Raw genomic sequence first — 26,031 nt, forward strand, 5'->3', positions numbered from 1 at the left:
TTAAAAAAATAAAAACCAAGTAAAAGACATAATCTGAAATGCAGAACGTAGAGAAAAGAAGAATTATGGGGATTTTATAAGGTTTTAGATGTGTTTGTATGTCAGAGAGGTGTAGTCTTTATTGACTCCATGATTGACAGAATCCACTATTAAATTTATATGATTGGCTTCTGATATGAGGCATTTTTAGGTGTATGGTTGTGGGCAGTAGCAAGAATTGAAGTATTATCGAAGTTCTTTTAGCCTCCTCTCTTGCCATTTCTGGCGTACGAGGTGTGGCAGCAGTGAGTTAGTGCGCTGGGGTTTGAGCATGCCACTGCTCCCATAAATCAAAAAAAAAAATGTAATCTTTTATAAATGAATTATAACAATTGTAATTTTGGGGGAGTTCCTTTTAATTATTATTGGGAACAATTTTTACTGTGGTGCAACCCAGCGCTCGGTTTAACGCCTTACTGATGGGGCTGCACCTTGTCTACTATATCAACCAAGTAGGTCCTCCTGGTCCATATCAAACTGGATACCTCCTACAGTTTCTAGGCTCCTGGTCTCAGTCTGGGTCAGCTTCCTCTTCTTCTGGTGGCTCGGTGATGTCGTGCGGTCTAGCCCTTCCCACTGTGAAATGAGTGGGCCCACCATCTCCTTCCATCTGTAAATGAACTCACTGAAGATGGGATAGGTAGGTTAGGTATACCAATCAGTGGATAGGGAGCCATCATGCGGTTGGTTTGTAAGTTGTTTTGTCAGACAGAAGGATGTAAATTTTTTCAAAACATTCAGTTTTGTCCATAACTACAGTCGAGTTATCTTTGTTAGCATTAGTTATTATAAGATCATCATTCGATTTGAGAAATGAGTGGGTGAAAGAAAGATCTTTAAAAAATAAAGGAGATAGAATTGAAGAACAGAGTGGGGGTGTTGAAGGTGGTGGAAAATGATGTTACAAATGCGCATACGAGAAATGTGCCTGTATTTTTCAGAAATATCAAAAAGATCTTCTCGATAAAGGTATTCTAAATCGGCAATTAGAGAAGATATAAGAAGAGAAATATTTGTAGGAGGTGTAGAGTTAGTTTACCAGATTCCTTGTTCTGACCTAAGTTGAAATTCCTTCTATATAAGCAAAACTAAGAATAAACTTAAAAACCATATTTCCCATAACCCATTTGCCTCTAAATTGTCAGAACACGTTTTAAACCTCAATCATTCTTTTAACTTTGATAATACTTCAATTCTTGCTACTATCCCCAACTACTAAAAGCACATCATCTTGGAAGACATTCATATAAAGTTAACAGTGGATTCCGTCAATCATTAAGTCAATAAAGACTACATCTACCTGACATACCGACATATTATAAACCTTATAAAATCCCCATAATTATTCTTTTTTTTCTACGTTCTGCATTTCAGATCATGTCTTTTACTTAGTTTTTATTTTTTTAAATTCTCACCCCATAGTTACTTTTATTACTTCATATTGTATATTTAATATCCATTCCTTTTCTTTTGTATTTATATGTCTTTTTTTTAATTTATATCCATATGTTACTTCCAACTTTAATATAATTACATTCTAATTACTTTATTATTATTAATGTTTCTGTTATATTATTTACACACTTGTGTACTCCTATTTATTTTGTATATTGTCTTTTTTCATTGTATTATATTTATTCTATCCTTTTTTAACTTAATTTCTTTTGTATATTCTATCTATGTATATTTATAGTTATTTTTTTTTTAAATATAATTACCTCCCCCCCCCCCAAATAAGTAAATTATCATTTAATGGTTGCCTATTTTTAATGTTTTCTTTAATTTTCTAAACTGTTTACATTAAAATTATTTTCAAATGTAATGTACTTTAACTGTCAATCCCCATTCCTCTCTTTACATCCTGTCAAATGTACACTTTGTTTCTGACTTCTAGTCTGTATGATACGTTGATTTTATTCTTATTCCCCTTTCCCATCTTTTAGTTAGTATTTTAATTTATATTTCCTAATTTTATCTTTTATTCTTTCTGTTTTGATTAATTGTCTATAAACTTTTATTATTCTTATTTACTTTTTACGTTTCATTGTACATCTTTTAATTTTTCATTTACTTTTCTCTTTAATGATTACATCACATAAGTGTTTGTAACTTTTAGTGGCACTGATAAAGCCCTGCAACGTGGGGTGAAACATTGGCTCAGTATAAATAGTTAATCACTATTTGAGTTTTTATTTGAACGGTCTCCCTTTTTTATATATAAAAAAATCCTTACATTGGTAAAAAAAATCATTCATTATTCCCTTGTATCCTGTATATATTATCTGTTTAAATGTCAAAATATTCAACAAAATTACAAATTTCATAAATTAATTAAACTTACATAATGTAAACTATTAATATTTTTGAAAATATTAATTATTTTGAAAATACCAGACATAATTTTTATTAGAATTTGTTTATCCTACAGAGGTTGACATTAGTAAATGATTTTAATTAAGTCTAGTTGGAATGTAGTATGTTTTTACTTTTTGTAACATTAAGAGCTGTCATTTCTTCTAACTTTCTGGGTGATGAACTAACCAATGCAGGTTCTTGATGTTTGTTAGTTCATTATATTTAAAGCAACTAATAGAAGTAATTGAATTTAGAGTTATTCTAACATTTAATAATTGTCATTTTAAATCCGGTTCCATCAACAATATTATCCTTTGCATTACTTACAAACACTCATGTGATGTGATCATGAAAGAGAAAAGTAAATGAAAAATTAAAAAGATGTATCTTTTTTTAGCCCTGATCAAGCCCTTCAATGTGAGACAAAATGTTGGCTCAATATAAATCACTATTTGAGTTTTATTTGACCGCACTCGGACCATCCTCCTTTTCTATAATTACACACAGTCAATCTTTGATCTTCTAATTTTTTATTTAATTTTCATAGATTAACTTCTTGAATATCTATATGTATTTCGATAGCTATTAAGAGTCAGAATAAATATTAAACAATTCTGAACTTTCATTCTAATTCATCGTATAGAACTATAAACAATAGAATATTCATCAAATACTCATTAAACGCTCCTAAGAAAAATTTTTAAATTTCAAATTTTTCTTTCTCTTTTAGAATTAATTTTTTTTTATTTATAATTGAAGTACATAGGGCTTCCTAGAGTTGCATCTATAACAAAGTAAGTCCTAGTAAAATATGGGACGAGATATAATAAGAAGGAAAGGGGAGTTAAACCAAGACCTGAGGCCTCTTGTAAAGGAAGTCAAAGATAAATGGCAATCTATGTGGAACGAAAGTCCAATGAGTAAATTAAAAATTATTAAAAAGGATGTCAAGCCCTGGGGTACCTCCAGTCGCAAATGCCACAGAGAGGAAGTTGTACTGACTAGGCTGAGAATAGGTCACACGAGGCTCACCCACTCCTATCTTATATCAAAAGAAACGCCTCCGAACTGCCAGTAACAATTTAATAATAAGCCATGTTTTCCAACGATGCCCATATTTTACACGACACCTCAATAGCTTGGGACTAAGCCAAGATATCTCAAAAACCATTGGAGACGATGATAAGGCAATAGAATTGATGTTTCAGTTTTTGAAATCACAAAATTTACTGACAAAAATTTAACTTGATCGGGAAAAAAAAAAATAAATAAAAAAAAAATAATCAAATCAAAAAATAAATAAAATTTAACGAATATTAGCAAAATTAAATAAAATATAAATGGCGTTGATGACCAATGAAGTTTGGCGCCACTAAACAACCAAACAAACAAACAAACCAAGACCTGAGAGAGAGATTGATGGAAACATATAACAGTTCAGACCTAAATCCACATAGATCGTAGCAATTCTTCCAAGTCAATGATAAAGCAATGTCCACTTGCTTATGCTGTATATGGATATATGGATCTGGATGTTTGCCATTTGCCGCAAATCCAAGACTTGTACAAGGGTTTGGTAAACAAAGGAAACAACAAACTTCTGGATCCATACGTTTTGTTGTTTTGAATTAAAAAAAACAATTTTTTTTTTTTTTTTTTTTTTTGGATTTTGTAGTCTATTAAATTAGATTTACTTTGGAAAAATGAACAGGATAAAGAGAAGTGAGATGAATGTAATTGTCAATGTAAATAAAGGAGAACGTTAATATCAGCAAAGTAGGTATAACCTATAATAAAAATAATAATGTCTTTATAAATGTATATTAGTATTATGTCAAATAAAAAATAAACTGCTGAGTTAATTGAAAAGATTTTAAACAAAGTATTTATCCAAAATTGATAGAATTTTAAAACAGAGTTAATTATTGAGCCCAAAGCAGTTAAAACTCGACGACCATAAATATTTATCTGTTAACTGTTCTAAAATAATCCTACTTGAACACTTGAATAGTGTGGATGGAACGCAAGTGCACCATGATTTTATATAATTTTTATAATTTATTTATTTTTATTCACAACTGTATAAAAATATATACAACAAGTAAATTTGCTGTAGATGATATAGTGATATGATACAAACATGTGGAGTATAGAACTCAAATAACGTTTCTAGAGGAGATCTCGAGGCCATCTTCTTTTCATACCCCTAGGAGCATTATTAGGTAATGAAGCTAGGTTAGAAATAAGTGGATTGGGGTGGTTGGGAAGTTTATCATGGAAGGAATGGTATCTGGTTCTGGCCAAATAGGCAACATATGGGACCATGAGGACCTGATGGATGATTTGATTTGTGACAAAATAAGGAGCATTAAGGATTTTAGACTGTAAGGATAGGATTCGGGAGGAATTTGTTGATTTAGTGGAGCCCAAAAGCTCAACTCCATATGTCCAGATAGGCCTTATAATAGTCATCTAGATCAGTTTTTTTTCCACCATGACCTGAGCCCAAAAATTGACACTCAACGGGTCGGCCTCATATCCAGACCAGCTTGTCTCAGCCAATCCAAATATCTTATCCATAATCCAAGCGCGAATTTAACATAGTTTGACAAGCGTGTAGAAGCGCTTCTAGATTAGCGAAAATTCATAAACTGAGCCGTTTTGGAAGTGTTTATGATTGACGAATTTCCTAATAAGGCACGGAAAACTAACAACATTCGTCATTTGAAGATGTCAGCGACAGTATAGAAATACTTGAACCGGTTACAATGGAGATTGTGTTCAGTTCTTTCAAAGCAGCTGAGAAAACAACCAAAAAATAACCGTTGGCATATTTCATCAAATATAAATTTCATAATGAAAGATCAGATAATTATGATCAACTTGGTTTATCCTTCTTAATAGTTCTTATACAGAAGAGGATCGTCTCAGAGAAATAAACATTTAGCTGCTATACAACGATGAGATTGGAGATTTAAAATTTATATATAGCCACATCAGTGAAGAGAAAAACTACCATTCTAGTGAAAGCCATAGGAGAGTGCAGATCCCAGGCCGCGAGTAATATCAGGTTTTTACTTATTACGTTTTTACGGGTATTACGACTTGTCGTCAACATGAAAATATTAAATTTCCAAGAAAGTAATACTTTTAATAAATTTACTGAAGGGATTAAATTTCATTTTCATCATCATTATTTGTCCAAAAATCTTCAGCTTAGGAATAGAATACGTATCATTCCGTAAATTCTAGATTTATATACTCTACCTAGCCAAGGTCTGTTATATGCAAGAGGAATATTTCTGAAGCATATTTTTTCATAAAATCCCACATCAAAATTAACTTACGTGTTTGTATTTTTGTTCGATGAAAAAAAATTATAACCGAATGATAAAGTGATTAGATAACTAGGGGTTATTTTTTCATCAAACAGATATACTTTACTCATATTGGAAGAAGATAGTTGACCGTATAAGTAGATTGTAGGAAGATGATCCGGATGGCAGTCAATAAAGGTATCAAAATAATAAAAGAAAACTATTATTGAGGACCAACGTTTCGCCCCACTTTACAGGGCTTCGTCAGGCCTGATTGTAGCAGCAACAAGAAGTGGTTCCAGTTGTCCTTTGTGCTACAATTAGACAGCCCTGATGAAGCCCTACAAAGTGGGGCGAAAGGTTGGTGTTAAAGCCCAAAAGTGTATTTTTATTTTCTTTTTTTTAATTTCATTATACTTCCGAGTGGTTTTTATTTTTTGTTAATCATAAGTTAATTTCCTTTTTTTAATAACCTTTTTTTCAGTCTTTATTTTTTTAATTAAAATTAAATTAGAATAAATCACGAACAGTTAAGGAAGTATGTTGTGTACACGTCTATAATATAAATACATCGCTGCGGCTCGCACATATTACAACATTGCAGGCTGCAATGGGATTACGGCCTGTATACGGGGACTGATAAGGCAGTCTACAGTCCGCAGTATAGTCCTAGAGCCTAGAGTCGGCAGTCAGGAGGTCAGGACTTTTTAACTCACCAGACGACTTGATTGTCGGGGTTCACCTTGCTCTTGACCCTCACCCAACACTCGACATATCGTCTCAACAACCACAGTTTATGAGAGTAAAAGTGAGAAATATCGATATGCGCATATCGATCCCCCCGTACTGACTTTTTTCTCCCATTTTTTCCAAGAGCATCACATTTTTTTGTTTGCTTGTAACTTAGGTTAATTAACTTAAGATTCCTTGAGTTAAAAAAATGTTTTTTTGTTATTTTTTTGTTTTATACATAAATAAAAATATTTTCTTTTTTACTTCACACTTAACTCTTTTTATTTTATTTTTTTTGTAACAGCAAAAAACAAGCAACAGTCCATTTTTTATTTCTTTATATTTTAATTTAATTAAATTTGAATATCAGTTTGGAAGGTTTTTTTTATTCTCCAATTTTTCTTTATTATTTTTATGATTCATTTCAGGTCCTCCGTTTTTTATTTTCTATCCCCCGAACCAGCAAACAATTTTTTCTCTGGGGAAGAGGTTGGTTTTTTCATTTACGAAACTCCCCTCGCCCCAACAGTTGGTTACAAGAAACAGTTTTCTTTTACTATTTTGATACCTTTATTGAGCGCGACCCGGACTGTCTTCCTACTAGATATACTTTACATTTCATCAATAGGGGGCGCTTCAACCAATGTGTTCTTTTTTTTCCATCTCTTCTATGAACCTGCTAAAATTATCAGAGGATTGTAATGAAAGTAAAAAGAGAAATAATATTCGTTAGAAAAAGTCTTCTACATCCCCAACCAAGAAGTCTTCTACACCCCCAACCAAGAAGTCTTCTACACCCCCAACCAAGAAGTCTTCTACACCCCCAACCAAGAAGTCTTCTACACCCCCAACCAAGAAGTCTTCTATACCCCCAACCAAGAAGTCTTCTACACCGCCAACCAAGCAACATTAGATAAGGAAATGTTAGACAATCTTGGAATAGAATTGGATAGGTTCGACATGAGGCTTTAAGCCTATATTATAATAAATATACATCAGAGACTCGCTTTAAGGTGTTATCTGAAATCACAAAATGATATTTCCACTGGGTTTGAAGTCGTCTCAGTTTATCACAGCAAATTGATTGCTGAAGGTTTCTGGCCAGAAACATTTCTTTGAAAACTAAGTTTAGCAAAAATTCAGTTTATAAGAAAACTACAACTGGTTCTTAACCTTTTCGATGAAAGTGAACAACTTTCACTGCTAATCACTAAAAGCTAACTAATATATAGAACTTTTTTATCTCTCTCTCTTAGTTTTCTCGTTTTATATAAACAAGCCATCATAAACCGTGGATGATTAGACTTTGGCTAACGGCTAATCGTTAAAACATAAACAGTCATATATAGTACTTGTTAATCATATCTATCATCTAAAATTTTTGATGAAATGTCTTTGAATCTTAATTCTTAAAACATAAACAGTGATATATAGGACTTGTTAATCTCATCTATCATCTAAAATTTTCGATGAAATGTCTTTGAATCTTAATCCTTAAAACATAAACAGTGATATGTAGGACTTGTTAATCATATCTATCACCTAAAATTTACGATGAAATGTCTTTGAATCTTAATCCTTAAAACATAAAAAATGATATGGGATTTATTAATCTTCTCTATATTTTTTATCTTTTTGGTGAAATACTATGAACTATTAATATACAGGCCATGTTCCGTCATTATTACTAGCTAAAGTCGTTTACTTTTTATAGTTCTGTTTAAAAAGCTAACTAATTGTTAATTTAATTTTTATTTACAATACATAATTTGTACAAAAACTAAATTATATTCAAAATATGAATTTATATAAAAAAATAGTCATCTTTAAACGAGAATATAAATTAAAAAATACATAAAACTACAAGAAACATACACAAACTAGTAATTTCTATTTTAAAGCCAAAATTCATACAAAACAAACTTATAATACAAATAAGAATTTATACAAAAATAAAATTAATAATGTAACATTTTTATTTACTATGCAACAGCTAACTAATAATCTAAATGCATACTAAAAAATAACATTATTATTAACACTGTAATATGATTACAACACTAATATAATAATAATCCAAATATAAACTTGAAAATGTATCGTTATCATGTTCTATGCAAACTTTGTGCAAAGTAAACTTATTGTCTAAATGAACAAAAGAAAATTATAATCCAAAGTAGACTTTTTACAAAAATAGAAATAAAATGTATCATTTTTATTTGCTATACAATATTTATACAAAGCCAGCTTATAATCTATATGTATGTATATATACATCTTTAGAAATATAAAAATAAAAATGTAGCGTTTTTATTTGCCATACAAGACAAACTTATAATCTAAACAGGAAATTATACAAAAATAAAATTGAATCTGCAACATTTGCTTTATTCATGCAACATTTACACAAAGCTAACTTATAATCCAAACATGAAATTAAAAATATATCGTTTTTATTTACAATTCAAAATTTATACAATCAAACTTATAACCTAAACTTTTACAAACATAAAATTAAAAATGTATCGTTTTATAAATATAAATATTAATTTATACAAAACAAACTTCTAAGCTAATAAGAATTTATACAAAATTATTTTCTATGCAATATATATATATGAAACAAACTTATAATCCAAACTTAAAATTAAAAATGTATCGTTTAAATTTGCTATGGAAACTTTTAATCTAAATAGGAATTTATACAAACAAAATTAAAAACGTAACATCTCTATTTACAATGCCAAATTTATACAAAACACATTTATAATGCATACATGAATTTATACAAACATAAAATTAAAAATAAAACATGACATCGTTACAATAAAGATAAAATGAGTAAGCTAATAAAAATTTAACGTGAATTTATAATAAACATTGAATATTTTCTTCAAACTAATGCTTACAAAAAATAAATACAATATATGTTAATAGATAAAACCATATAATATTTTTATTTACGATGCAAAATTTATACAACCCAAACTTATAATCCAAACATGAACTTTTACAAACATAAACTTAAAATGTGTTCTTTTTATTTGCTATGGAAAATTTATGCAAAGAAAACTTATAATCTAGATATGAATTTATACAAAAAAAAAATTATAATATTTTTATTTACGCTGCAAAATGTATACAGAACAAACTTATAATCCAAACATCAACTTTTACAAACATAAACTTAAAAATGTGTTCTTTTTATTTGCTATGGAAAATTTATGCAAAGAAAACTTATAATCTAGATATGAATTTATACAAAAAAAAATTATAATATTTTTATTTACGATGCAAACTTTATAAAGCCCGAACATATAATCCAAACATTAACTTTTACAAAAATAAAATTTAAAATTTTTTTTTTTTTGCTATGGAAAATTTATGCAAAGAAAACTTATAATCTAGATATGAATTTATACAAAAAAAATTATAATATTTTTATTTACGATGCAAACTTTATAAAGCCCAAACATATAATCCAAACATTAACTATTACAAAAATAAACTTTAAATTTTTTTTTATTTGCTATGGGAAATTTATGCAAAGAAAATTTGTAATCTGGATATGAATTTATACAAAAAAATAATTAAAATTATAATATTTTTATTTACAATGCAAAATGTATGCAGAACAAACTTATAACCTATGCATAAATTCATACAAACATGTAATTATAAACGTAACATAAAAACGTTAAAAATTAAAATAAAATAAATAAGCTAATAAAAATTTACCATTCAAAGTGTATTTAGAATCCAAATCTGACTTTATACAAACATGAAATATTACCTTCAAACTAACATATACAAGAATGAAATGAAAATTTTGTTTAAACAATAAATAATATTAAAAAATACGAAACATATCTCTTCTTTAATCTATAAAGCAATAAAAAGTAGACCCTTTAAATGTATACAATTTTATTTTATAATAAATATTATAATGTAAATATTTTATTTTATAAAATTTGGAAACCTTTGCTGGAAGGCATGATGGTTGGCATAGCACAGATCTAATATTTAAATTTTACCTGAGACTAATAAAATATTTGAGCTAAATTTATTTTCGATTTAGGCATAGATAAGAAAACATTTCTTACAAATTTATTTGTAGTTGATAAATGTATTACCTCGTGGAAATAATTCTGTTGAACTGATCATTGAAATCCATTCACTCACACAGACAAGTTTAGGGGCTTTTAGGCCACGCCAGAGACTTCCATTCATAACATCCATTCATATTGAATATATTTTAAAACCATTTATTATTTATTCATACAGCTAAAGCTTCTGTTCGGTATTGGGTACATTTCTCGTTAGCATGATTATGCACGATGCAATGGCTTCCTTGCTCAACTGGAATGAGTAATCAATTTTCGGACAGCCAAAATCTTAAAAGTTGACTGCAGAATATTTGTGATATATTTTCTGAATATTTTCTTATCTGAGCCCTTAACGAAAACAAATTCATAATTACAATCAATGTCTTCCATGTTTCATATTCAATTTAATGACAATTTTTAGCCATTCGTTCATCTACTTTCAATAGTTTGTGTACATTGTATCAGTAGTTTAAAAATCTGAAATCTTGATTATTTGAGACTTTTGATCAAAATTAAAAAAATCTTTTATAATATAACCTCCCAGGCAATCGACAAAGCACTGGAAATCTAGTATCGCTGCGCTCGACAAAGCCATACTGAACACTCAACAAAGATTTCACATCATTATATAACATTTAGAGGGTTATATTCCACGACCCTACCATTTATAATAAAATTAAATAGCGTCGATAGGAATACAAATCTCAATTCAAATTCTTATATGGAGGCCCACTTTTTATTGATTCAGACTGTTTTGAGTAATCTATTACAATTATTTTATCATTATTATAATTATTAGATGATTTTGCTTTTAAAGGTCTGTAAAGAAGACAGAGATTAAACTTGTCCACATAAATAGCAGGGTAACCCATTGCACATGGGATGTCTAAATTTAAACCATTGTATGAATATTTCTTACAATTAAAATACAATTTTTCTTTAGAAATATTACAATAGTTGCAGGCATCTCTTTTATGAATATGTAACCTTTTAATTTGGGAAGCCAATATAAAATAATGAGGTTTTCCTAGCTGATTTCAAGTTTTAACTGTTCAACTTTGTCCCTAGCTGGCAGTAAAGGGGAAAAACAGCATACTTATTCTCATCTGATCGGACAATTTTTTTTTAATCTTATAATACATAGGCATAACAAGTAGCAATATATAATAATTAAATATGATTTTTTTCTCTTCTTTTTATAATTTATTAATTTTTTTTTTGTTAATCCTTCCTTTTTTTTCTCCCTTCCTTTACATTATCTCTTTCAACACAATGTAACTTTAAAAGAATAATTGATACAAAGAATGAATAAATATAGTAATAGATATATGTATATACATAAAAAATAAGATATAAAATTAAAAAATATATACAAAAATAAATATTAAAAATGTATACAAAAATAACAAAATAGCATGTACAATACGCAATAGCAGTTCTCATCAGTTTCCATGGTGGTGGATGATTCCCATAGTGTCAAGTATTATATCCAGTCACGGATTGATCAGTATGCTGTGTAATGTATTTGGACAGCATGAATGAATAAAGTATTTCTTTCTCTCTCCTTCTGTTAACTTTGCCACATCCTGGATATTGACCCCGAGTTCCTCCATGAAGCTCCTATCGTCCCATGGGCTCCGAACCAGAGGCCTCTCTCGTTGAAGTCTCGTTCTCCGAAGTCTTCACGCAACTTTTCATTATGGAAAGGGATCCATTTAAAAATTAAAATATAATTGTAAAGCATGTACAATACGCAATAGGAGTTCTCATCTGTTTCCATGGTGGTGGATGATTCCCATGGAGTAAAGTATTATGTCCAGTCACGGATTGATCAGTATGCTGTGTAATGTAGCAACCCGATGTATTTGGACAGCATGAATGAATAAAGTATTTCTTTCTCCCTCCTTCTGTTAACTTTGCCACATCCTGGATATTGACCCCGAGTTCCTCCATGAAGCTCCTATCGTCCCATGGGCTCCGAACCAGAGGCCTCTCACGTTGAAGTCTCGTTTTCCGAAGCCCTCACGGAACTTTTCCTTAAGGAAAGGGGTCCATTTAAAAATTAAAATATAATTGTAAAGTTCCCAGGTTCTAAAACCAACTGAAAATATCATTTGTGAGTTCAGATCAAACTTCACAGTCCCTGATGTTCACTACCAGACCAGAATCGAACCTCCAGTTCTATGATACACTTTTCTACCGCCTCATTTCTAGCTTCTGTTCGGTTTGCTATGTAGTAGTATGCTTCTATTGAATATCGGCTCAGTTACTTAATCACTGGGAACCTATTTAGAGCGGAACCAATTTTTTCAAGATTCAGGCGATCGATGTCTTCATCATTCAGTTATTACCCTTTTTTCATCAAACAAAAATACAAACATGTAAGTTAATCTTGATATTGTGGTATTTAATGAAATAATAAGCTTCAGAAATATCTCTTCTGCGTAAAACAGTCTTTGACTAGGTGGACTAAATAGATCTAGATATTGTGGACTAATACGTTGTTCATTCTTTGGCTGAAGATCTTGGATAAATAGTTGTGGTGAGAACACAATTCAACCCTTTCAATTGAATCATCAAAAGTAATATTTTTTTTTTTTTTTCAAATTTAATATTTTCATGTTGAAAACAAGACGCAATGTCCAACAGTTAGTAGAAACCTGATATTACTCGCCGTCAAGGATCTGCACTCTCCTACGGCTTTCACTAGAATGATACTTCTTTCTTTGCTGATGTGGCTTCATATAAATTTTAAAAGTCCAACACCATTGATATATGGGTGCTAAATGAGTACTTCTCTGAGACAATACTTTCATATATAAGAACAATCCAGAGGAATAAACAAAGATGATCATAATTGTTTGATTTTTCATCATGAAATTGTAATCTGCTTGCTCAATTCCTCTACAGTCGCTGAAATCATAAAAATTTCCAATATCATTTTCAGTTCTCAATGGCATACTACGAAATTCGTCAATCATAAACAGACCACCAAAAACGGTACAGTTTATGAAAATTCTCTGATTGAAGCAAATGATAATAGCTCTTTATCTGACATTAGGTCTGAGTTGTGGTATAGCTATGTGTTAGGTGTGGTAGAGGTCTCTTATTTCTAATCTGTAGCTCACCCCATGTTCTACTGGAACTTAATGCATTTCGAATAAAATCCTGGAAGTCTTATATAGTACAATTCTTGATGTCTAAGAGAATATTCGATACTATGCAACTTCGCCGGACCTTCTCTTTTTATGACACTTTGACTAATGTCAACTAGAACTTTAAAACTAGATGTTTACTAGTAAATCTTCTTGCCAGAAACTTTCAACTCGACTTGATAATCATTTAGATAATTATTAGATAATATTTCTGTAGACCACTATTGTTCTACTATCGAATTAACATATCCAATAAACTATAATTATAATCATATGTGTAGATTACATGAATATACAATTTACATGAACATATAATTGACATATCGAATTGTAATTAAATGGTCTATATCGTTATACATATTTATTTGATTAACATATCTTATGTATTATTGAATTTCTACATATCGTTGCTTATGTTTTAGATATTAGCCATTAGGAGTAACCTTGCATTGTTTATATTGGAGGAGAATACTAAAATAGAGAAGAATAGTTAAAATTTGAAATAATCAAAAGGAAGATTATTAATTTTTACATATCTTTGTTTATATTTTAGGAATTCTCGGTTAAAGTATGATCTTTAGAGGATCAAGTTACCTTTGTCTACGTCCGTCGTAAAATTAAAAGAGAGGAGATTATTGTTCAAAGTCGAAATAATTATCAGAAACATGAAACGTTAATTTGTTGATTCAAAGTTTATAATTCAATAAGGAGAAAAAGTTACTTTTTATCATTTTTTACAGAATTTCTCGATACAATTATTCTGAAAGAAAATATAACAAAAAAGTAGAGAACGAAAAGAAGAGGGCTCTGATACCCTCACTACTGAAGGGTAGTGAAAGAAAAGATGGCCGTGAGACCTTTGCAATGAGAACATGGTGTAAAAGCAAATAAAATGGTGGTTGGGTACTCTCAACTCCTAACAAACCCAAAAATTTCTTGAGTTAAAGAAAATGAGAGCTGGAATTACGCAACCTCTATAAAACCTTAATTGTCTTAAGGTAGCGGATCTGTCTGACAGAGGTAAGAGAAACATTATTAAAGGATACTGTAGTAATTGGTAGGTTTACAACGAAAAGTAAATATTATTAAAAAGTAAGGTTATTTGATGGGATTTATTTTAATCCTATAATTTTGACGACATTCTTCAAGGCTTGTGGTATGGGACTAAAGAGTTTGGGATGCAATAAAGGGATTAATCATAACTGCGAGGACTCATGTACCGGCATACGTGGTGAGAATTGGGATAGGATTTGTCGGGATGTCAGCTGGGTAAAGGATGGGACCGAGGATATAGGATTGAGAATTATCAATGGCGAATTTAAGAACCGAAGAAACTAAACTACAACAAGAAGAGAAATACGAGAGCTCAGGAAGATAAAATATAATGCTCTTATATAAACCAATTTGTTACCATTTTTTTAAATCTAGACACGCAAGCTGGCAACCATGTTGTTTTTTTCCCTCTTCAAGGCACCCTATATGATTTTAGTAGACCGTTCACTGACTGTCAAAACATTAACAATTTGATTACTAAGATTTTTTGCACTAACAATTTTAATAGAATGTTCTGAGAGTATTTGTATGAATATATTTTTTGATGAAGTGTAGATAGTTGACCGTAGATTAATAATTGAGGAAGATGTTGGGGTGGTGCGGTCAGCAAATAAACAAAACATTATTTATTCGTGCTGACGTTTCAACCTGAATTTCAAGTCTTCATCAGAGCTATAAAACGAAAAGAAGTAACAACCACCATTCAGAGAAACATAAAAATTAAAAGAAATAATATTGTATTTCCAAATTTGTTAGTTTATTATTTCTTTCAATTTATTTGCTTCTCTGAATGATGGTTGTTATCTCTTATTGTTTTATAGCCCTGATGAAGATTTGAAACTCAGGTCGAAACGTCGGTACGAATAAATAATTGGATGAATTGAGAATATTAGTCTTAGGGTATTTGTGTAGATGAAGAGCGACCACGAGCACTGCTAGTGGCAGATAAAGCAAATTAGTATTGCGGTTTTGTTTAAGTTGTTATATATTTTCTCTGAAGCAAGTTTTATTTGTATTTTTCAGATTTCACCTTAGTGTCTATTAAGAAAAAATTATAAAAATTTGGAAATAGCATTACATGGAAGAAATCTCAGTTAAGTATTTTCAAATTTATACTCCGATCTCCTCGCATTCTGAATTTTAGACCGATCTCACATGCTGAATTTCAGAGTAAACTATTTTGAGAAAATAACAAAGATGTTGATTCTAAAGTTTAATTATGTCATAAATAAATCTAAGGATTTTGTATAATGCATTTTTTTATTTTGAGGCTATGATGTCTATCGCTAATCTTTGAAAAAAGTTGGGTAGTACTTATAATGATAACATTTTGAAATAAATATGTTATAGCATAAGTCCCAGACATGTGGCCAAAGGTTATTGAAACTTCTAACAAGTAACACAAAAACAGTTCATAAAAATTAAATAGTTCAACGAAAGTAAGCGCCATCAAAATGAATTTTTATTTGCAGATCTTTGCCTAGGCCACGCCCACCTCGAAGGGCGTGGCCTATTTCAGTGCTCCACCAACTCACCTCTACCATTCCTCCCTTATAGTGAACATTGCACCCAGACTCAAAAAGAAACTTTTATTACTGTTAATTGTATTATAGTATTCATTAATTTTATAACTTATACTGAGGGGCGTTGATTTATTTTTAAATATTTCAAATAGATACTCAAAACGCCTTTTAATAAGTAGTAAGAGCCCAGTAACAAAAAAACTCATATATTTCGCCCAATTTTATATTATTTTAATGAAAACTACGTATAATTACAAGTCAGAATTGATGAGTCTGCCATTTATAGTTAGGGGAGTGCAAAATGATGGCAGTATCAAAATGTTAAAAAAAAAAATTAATTTTTCAATCGAAGATTCAACATGGTTGAAAATTGTTTTACACTGTATTGTTCAATTCATTATCCTTCACTATTGGTGCATTCTTCTCTCTTTGTAGCACAAACATTGCTCTATATTGTACACTACCTCTTTGGACCTTATCTCGTGTCCAGTGTGCTGTTTTGTAACCTCCGTATTTATATGTCCCACTTTATCTATTGTATGTAATTTAAATTAAACTTTATGATTTGATTATTTTATTTTCACTTTTTTCTTCTCATTTTTTATGTTTATATGGATAATCTATTTATAATGTCGGCGTAGTGTATATTTAAATGTTTAGTGTCAGTTTTATAGTATACTATGGTATGTATTTAATATTTTTGGTTATATGGATTGCTTCTAGAAGCCTTCTGCTTTTCGTGTTTTATGTTATGTCTATTATTGTGGGATTTTTGAAGTTGAATTTATGGTTTAATTAATTTAATTATGCTGTGGTTAGTCAGTCCAGTGCAATTTATATTTCTTTGTGTCAAATAAATATATCATATGACATTTCATAAAATATATCATAAAATATATCATTTGACATTTCTAGTTTAATTAGTTGCATCTTGCTTGATTCTGGTTTATAGTTTTTTTTTTTATTTCTCACCAATATATATTTTCTTACAATTTTCACAATCTATTTTGTATACTACGTTTACTATTTCCATTTTAGTCATTTATTGAATCCAGAATAATATTTTTTTGTGAATATAACGTTTTGACCTTTAACGCAGTCATCTATTTAGATATTTATTTTATTAAGAATAATACATAGTCTTTAACCATGATTAATTAATTATGAATTATCTATTATTAATAATTTAAGTGAAATATGATAATTAATAGATATTTTTATCACTCCTGATAAGATTAAATGAATATTTTTACACGAATCAAGCATTATCTTTCGTCGAAAATGACTCACTTCTTGATAAGTTTCATATTTCAGAAACTATTTGACAAAAAGGTGGCTATTAGTAATCAAAATGAAGCTCTTTAACGTTAAAAGTTCCTTAAAACTTAAATTCACTTTAAAGTTTTTCATAATTATATTTTCTTTTAAAAAGGGTATTCCATGATATCTAATAAAATTATAGTCATAAAATGGTGATTTGTCGATTCTCGAAAACAACATGCTGTTTCTGCATAAACATTGATTTTTGTGTTTTTTATAATTATAGTTTAAAAATTAATACTGCTTTAACACTTCAATTAGATCACGAAAAGAAAAAAAAATACTGAGTTTGGGTATGATTGCTAGGCAAAAAGACCTCGTAAGGAAATGAAGGCTCCAAGCACAGAGACGCTTCTATCTTTCAACTAATGTAAAAAAAAAATAATGAATTTTGGTATAATTATTTAGAATAAATATTAAAAAAAGTAAGTGGGAACTACGCCCAACTATTGAACGTCCAGAAATTTTACCAGATATACTCTGCTTTAAAAAGTGAATACAATTTTTCACTTAAATACATTAAACCCAATACATCTTAGTCGTTTTGGTTCATTCTCAAAACGCACCGAATGAACTTTATGGATTTAAAACTTTTAATTATATGTATTTATTAACTGTAAATATTGTAACTACCTTTTTTTGTTGTTTTTATATGTATTTAGTTAGTTTTTTAAAGTTTTTTTCTCTGTATATAATATTATTTATATGAAATTTTAATATAAGTTATAATTAAGTACTGACATATTGTTTTTGGCCAATATATGTTATTGTACTACAATTACCTTATAATTGTTTGTAAAAAGACCTAGTTCCAGAATAATAAACTATTTTTCATTTCATTTCATTAAAAAAAAAAAAAAATAGTGAGATACTGAAATTAAATTAAAAAAAAAAAATATTTGCACGGAAGCTACCCGAGAAAATTAATCCGTATAACATTAATTTTTAAACCCGAATTATAGATATTTTGAAAAAAAGGAGTTAAACTTTTTGTATCCCTACTATGCGAACATATCATATTATAGTATAGTCATATATATTATTCTTAAAATATGATAAGTATGGGGAAAATATAATTAAAATAATTACAAATACACGTCTCGAAACATTGTGCAATGTAAAATATAGAACAGATTATATTCAGTTTAGAAAGTTTTTACCTCAATAATTAAAAAAAAATAAATAAAACTATTACAATATTTATATAAATGAAATATGATCAATAAGTAAATATTTATCCAAGCTGATATTGGTTTTTATCATTCACAAGTTCATGGAACATAATCAAGGAGATGGATTTATAGTTGGTATTTGAACGAGGTTAAGGAGGAATCTTTACGGGCGGGGATATTGGCGAGGAGTTTCAAAATAAGGTAGCTCGAACAGCAAAGGATTTTTTAGAGGAAGCAGTTCTGTAGATATAGGATGTGTTTAGTAAGTGAATGGATAAACTTAGGGTGAGGAGGTCGATGCTGTAGGAAGGTTTTTTGTTACTAGGGATCGCAATATAAATGTGCCAAGGAGATATTGTCTCCGGAAACTGGGATAGAGCCAGCTTTGCTTGAAATAGTAGTGGGAGATATAAGAACACCTGGAAATACAGAAGATGAACCTTATGAAGCAGTTCATTAATCTTCTTAGTTCATTTTTTGTTCAGTGGATAGTCCTCATACACTATACATGGATAGTCCTTATACACTAGGCATCCGTAGTCAAGAAGTGGGAGAATAAGGGAGAATCCCAGGAGGTGACGGGTATTTGGAAGGAACGAATCACGAGATATTACGAGCTGTTTAAGGATTGACATGGTGTTTCGAGTTATTTGGGAAATGTCGTTATTCCGTATTAAGTGCGGATTAAACGGGTGACTCCTACGTTTTTAATGGTGTTCTGGAACTGGATAAGTATGTTTTTGATGTATGATAGTGGATAGTAAAGGAGAGAATTCAGAAAAGGTTTTGAACCGACGAGAATGGCGGCTGTATATATGGAATATACAGTAAGTGGATGAATTGAGTACGTGCAAAATTTGAGGTTTTGACTGAAATGCATGTTTTGAGGTCTACCCTGAGTACAAATAACTCAGTCTCGCAAAATGGTCTGTGTGAACTGCCTGTTTGTGAGTAGACTAGCTTAAAGACAAAAAGTCATACGAAACTGAAATAGCATATTTAAGACAAGTGCGTGCCTGGGGGTGATTCAGCAAGTTTTTCGATAAAATTGACCTCTTGGAAGTGCCATTTTTTTCTAAAAAGACTACGATTTTTAATTCGTTTTATCAGAGTAAGCCTAAATGATCATTAATATCAGCTATGTATTATCCTCAATGAAATAGTTTAACAATAATCTTGTTTATTAAAAATAATTAACTATTTTGCATTGTTACTGTTAACAAAAATATATATAAATATGAACTTTAAAAACTGGAATTAAACTAAAATGAAAATCATTAAACAGGTATTACTTTTTTGTTACTGTTTTATTGCATATAACTGTTCATTCTATAAATTGGTTATCGTTAAAGTAAATATATATAGTCTATGGGAAATCGAACAAGAACACTATTCTCAAAAAGAATAAATTGTTTAAAATAAAGGAAAATTATTAAACACGTATTATTGTTTTTTCTTATTGTATATAATTCAGTTCATTGTATAAACTGGCTTTCGGCATCGTAAAAAATAAAAAAAAAAAAAAAAAAAGGAAAAACAATTGTCCCACAACAATCGTTTATTGTATTCTGTCTCAAAGGTTCTCACAGTAAGACGATACCAGCTTGACGTCATTCGTATAATTGCAGTAAACATTCTTGCCTTAATATTACTTTTTTAATTTTATTTTTTACGAAAATACGGAATATAAAATTTCTGTAGATGCAAAATAAAGAACACCTAGTCCATTTGTTACCAAGAGTCATTACAGATTTTTATTAAACTGTATTTGATTTCACCCAGAGGCGCACCAAAAACCTCTTTCTATAAACAAAAGTGATTAAAATAAAAACAAAAATTTTTTTGTTAGATGTGCAGTAATGCAGATAAACAGGGATGTGCTAAGGGGGAAGGAGGTGTCACAACCAAGCATTTAATCCCAAGATATAAACTAAATATAAGTTTTAGAATAAGATTTTTTCCAATAATTTAGTTCATCAACAACTAAAATCCATTGAGATGTTCTGGATAAATTCATGCTTAGGTATCTGTTCCATTCAAACAATTTTCAATTCGAATCGAAAGAATCTCAGAATATATTTGCTTTTCTAAATAAAAGTAGACACTAAGTATATAATTTTTTTAGCTACATTTTTATTAGATCCGCTACCTTGGACTATATCTGGACAAACGACTAACCTGGAATCCTCACACAAGTTTGAGAAGACAGGAAAATGCACGTCGATTTCGACTATTACAGCACTTACTAGACAAACCGTCTAAACTTCCAGCTCATTACATAAGACTGATCTACATGATTGTAATAAGGCCAATCTGAACATAAGGAGTTGAGCTTTGGGGATCCACTAAACCGTCGAATTCCTCTCGTATCCAATCTTTACAATCCAAAATCCTTCGTAAAATCCTCAATGCTTCTTATTTTGTTACTAATAAAACCATCCATAAAGACCTAAATATTCCTTATGTAACCGATCTAGCCCAAACCAGATATCATTCCTTCCATAATAAACTCCTTAACCACCCAAACCCCCTAGTTTCTAACCTTGCTTCCTCTTCCATTCCTGGCAATCCTCCGAGGCTTGAAAAGAAGATGGTCTCGTGACCTTATATTATAAACTGTTTTTAGAGTTCTACTGCTGGGTAGTTTCTCTATATGCTGTGTCATATCATTATGTCAATTTGATCAAATTTACTTGTTGTATTTTTTATATAGTTGTAAATATCAATAAATAAATAAAAAAATCAGTTATTTATTAAATTTATATAGTATTTTTTTTTAAAATCTGAAATGTTCTAAATTGGAATCAAAAGAAAAAGGTATTTAATTAATATGGTATACTAGCAATTCTTGGATAAAAATTATATCAACTTTAATTCTTTTCAAATTAAAAAAAAAAACATTTTATTATAAATAATAAAGCATTTTTGACTCACAGTTTGAAGTGAAGAAACCTGAAGTATTAAGAGCAGGATTCTAGGCAAGCTACCTCAGCGGTGTTGGAACACGATAGTCTGAAAATTAACAAAAATACTTGTAAATTGAGGGTAATAGTTAATTAAAAATTCCAAAGTGAACCCGAGTTAAAAATTGGTTTTACCGTATTAATCTGATTTTTAGGCTAGAAAACTCTATTTTATAGCAACTTAAACACAAACATAGTATGATAGAAACATTAGATTTAAACAATAAGTAACTTGTATTTTTGGCATGTATGTTCTAGTAGGTATTGTGATTTATGTAGCGCAGACCAGGCCGTCGTGTATCTAATGTTGATGATTATTCATTTTACACAAAAAGATACTGCTATATATTGAAAATTATAAACATTTTCAAATAGATTTTTGACGGAATATCTGGGTGGTCTTGGTGACTGGAAAACAGTATTTCATCATGGAAACCATTGACACCCGTAACGCATAGGACGTCCTCCATAGATCTCCCAAGAACCTTTTAGGGCCTTGTGGAATAAAACCCAATTGATATTTTAATTAGAGTTTACTAAAAAAGCTTTTCCCGTATTTTTTTAAGATATATGATTGGGGGGGGGGGGGGGTGGAGCTACCAGAAGCCAATGAGGAAGAAGCGACGAAAAGGTAACACTCCCTAATGTCTAGAGGGGGGGTAGCCTGAGGGATGTACTAGAAGGTTAAATATTCAAACCTTTTAAAGAGTTAACATGCTTGCAGGTGGAAGGACATTAAGAGACCATAATGAAGAGATGACAGTCAACCCACATCAAGGCTATAGGTATTAAAATATGATTTTAATATATTTTATAGCAAGACAATTTATCTGAATCATTTCATTTAGTGGAAAATGCTTTGTTCCTTTGTGTAGTTTTGAGGATTATATTACCGAATACCACAATCTAATATAGTACATATTCATCAATATTTTTTTATATATTTAATGTTAATAATATTTCATAAAGATGTCTAATTGGTAACTGGTATACACGCTATGCATTCAGTATATATCCTGGCATCTTAGACAAAACAGGTAGGAAACATGGGAATACATTCAGTGAATATACGCACCATACATGATTACATATACAAATTGACTCATAAGTTCTTTCAATCTTGCCCTAACTCTTTAAACCCTTTAAAATCTAAATAGGAAATTACACGAAAGCAACAACCCGCCGAAATAAACATAAGTGAACTAATCATGCATTGCTCTTATTTATGTATACATAATAATTTTTTATTCTTCCTGTTTATTTTTTATCACATATGAAACATAGCTTATATGTAATAATTAGTAAAGAAAAATAGATTTTATAAGGGAGTGCCCGAAGCTATGTACAAATAAATACTATTATATAAAAAATATAGAAATAAGCAATAATTATTGATGTTCCTTGATTGAACAAACAAATAAATACATTTAAATACATGAAAATAGTTAACATAATGCAGTAATCAAATGGACTATAATAAAAGTTATATAATATCATATATTACAGAACATAATACGTAATATATAATAATAATAATAATGTAGTGAAATAAGAAAAGAATTATGACAAATTAGAGAGTAAGCACTTACCGAACTGTGTCCAATGACGGCCGACTAAGAAAGACCCACGAAACGTCAGACACATCCATTCCACACCACACTCTACGCCAAACCACCATACTGAACTGGCATATAAGGAAAAAATTAAAATTATATACACATTTTGTTAGTAAATCAATAAGTTTATTATTTCTTTAAGCCAGATTTGAAACTAGAAGAAAATGATAAGATTTTTATTTTAGTCGAATTAGTGTTATAAAAATTAGAATTCTCGAGGTAGATACAAAATATTTAAAATTTTTTTTTTTCAAAACATACAAATTGAGCATGGTTAGAAGTTTAGTCAAATTAGTAAGTCAACAATTCCGGAACCGTAAAATATGAAGAGATATGCTCTACATTTTATGTGGTTCTTCATGTAATATATAAACAAACAAATAAATACATAAAAATAGATAGATTAATCCAATGAGGTATAGTGAAAGTCAAACCGATGTATATATACTACGTTATAATAATATAATATTGTTAAATAAGATAAAAAGTATGAAAATTAACTAGGTACTTACCGAGGTAACTGTTTCCTATGACGACTGACTGAAGAAAGAACTTGAAGACGTCGGACGTATCCCCTCACTCCATACTGCATACCCCCTCCACTCATCGCTCCCTCTCCCTACGATATAGTACTATAGTAAATTGGCATAAGAGGATCGCAGTTAATTAAAACATTTATTACAATATAAAAACAAAATTCAGAATTTTTACTGTTAAATTTGGTTCGAAACCACGTAGAAACATTACGTGTAAAGTAACTCAGTTTAAGAACTATTACCAACCTTTCATATTCGAATCAATAAGTTTATTATTTCTTTAAGCCAAATTTGAAACTAGAAGAAAATGATAAGATTCTTATTTTATTTGAATTATTGTTATAAAAATTAGAATTCTCTAGGTAGATACAAATATATTTTTAAAAAAATGAAAAATTTTCTAAACATACAAATTGAGCATGGTTAGAAGTTTAGTCAAATTGATTAAAATTAGTAAGTCAACAATTCTAGAACCGTAAAATATGAAGAGATAAACTCTAAATTATATGTGGTTCTTCATATGATATATAAACAAATAAATAAATACATAACAGATAAATTAATCCAATGAGGTATATTGAAAGTCAAACCGATGTATATATACTACGTTATAATAATATAATATTGTTAAATAAGATAAAAAGTATGAAAATTAACTAGGTACTTACCGAGGTAACTGTTTCCTATGACGACTGACTGAAGAAAGAACTTGAAGACGTCGGACGTATCCCCTCCATACTGCATACCCCCTCCACTCATCGCTCCCTCTCCCTACGATATAGTACCATAGTAAATTGGCATAAAAGGATCGAAGTTAATGAAAAATAATTATTACAATATAAAAACAAAATTCAGGATTTTTACTGTTAAATTTTGTTCGAAACCAGATAGAAACATTACGTGTGAAGTAACTCGCGCAGTTTAAGAACTTTTACCAACCTTTCATATTTGGCTTGAACAGGCCAAGGATTTTAGCACTGAATTGCTTTAAATTTTGATTATAGATTAAATTAATGATTTACATGACCATTTATTTGATGGTTGACTTTTGATGTTGAGCTTCTGTTGATCTTGAAGATTAGTTCTTGTGCTGTGTTCAGTTCTCTCATCCTCATTCTTTTCCCTGCCTGGCTGTGCTGATTAAACTATTCGCTGATCCTGAGTGATAGTTGACTACCAGCAAAATGAAGTTACGCTAGATAGCCTGTAGTCCGCTTATCAGGGTCTTTGTTATCACTCATACGGTACCTGTTCACTTGCTCAGTGGGTACTCTTGCTACTTCTTTCGTATGCCACTAGGTGGCAGCATTTTGAGCTGGCATTGAATATGTTTGAGTGGGCTTCCTTGAACAGATTCTATGAAGTGGCACTTCCAGTTAGTCGATTTTTGAAAATGCAAAAATTTTATATCACAGGCATATAATCACTTTAAATATGAAATTTCAGTATCTTTTGACTTATCGTTTTTGAGCATAAAGTTCTTTAACATTTAGCATTAAACCTTTATTTACAATTTCTTACAATGAGAGCTACTTATTTTTTTAAATTTACAAAATTAAAGGTACGTTAGAGAGAGATTTTTTTAAATATTCAACATTTAAGCACTATCAGACTCTTTCAATGAGAAAAATAATTATCTATACAACGTAATACTTATACGTTTTAACGTATTTTTCATTAAATTATTTTATTTTATTGGTACTATTGTTTTTTTTTCTTTTTTTGTTTTTTTAAACTTATTTATCCATTCAAGTGTTTCCTGTAACCGGCTTTTTATTATATTTTCTTCTGGATCTATGTGTTAGTCTTATTCTCGTAAAATGTATCTATTTGTCTGTTTTTGGTAAACTAATCTACTGCTGTGACTATGAATGATGGTCTGATCTCACATTACCGTCTAATAATTAATTTCTTATCGGGTCACTGAAGAGGATCTAGGAGGGTGAATTCCGGAGAGCGAATTTGTTGATCGAGTGAATTAAAAAATTGTGAAATGGTGAAATTGGAGGAGCAGAAATGAGAAAGAAAAATAGGAATGAATTGAAACATTTGTATTTGTTATACAGACCGAAATTGATTGTAAAAGGAAACTAGGGAAAAAAAAATTGTTTATTATATCTGATTATACCATGTATGTGTAATTT

General features: G+C 29.9%; 1 long non-coding RNA gene across 2 annotated transcripts; it reads right to left on the reverse strand.

Annotated features, from left to right (window-relative positions):
• Positions 1-23,971, reverse strand: LOC106683932 (uncharacterized). Of its 2 annotated transcripts, XR_001343625.3 has the most exons (4): positions 23,864-23,971; positions 23,325-23,419; positions 21,707-21,784; positions 1-649 (listed from the first exon to the last, which is right to left on the reverse strand). It is a non-coding gene; the product is annotated as an uncharacterized lncRNA (long non-coding RNA). The 2 variants fall into 2 exon arrangements; XR_010844702.1 differs by lacking the exon at positions 1-649 and having other exon boundaries at positions 21,619-21,784.
• Positions 23,972-26,031: the final 2,060 nt, after the last annotated feature.

This window comes from Halyomorpha halys, unplaced genomic scaffold (assembly GCF_000696795.3).
Source record: "Halyomorpha halys isolate HHAL.00 unplaced genomic scaffold, Hhal_1.1 Scaffold530.1, whole genome shotgun sequence".
In the NCBI taxonomy this organism is placed as follows: Eukaryota; Metazoa; Arthropoda; class Insecta; order Hemiptera; family Pentatomidae; genus Halyomorpha; species Halyomorpha halys.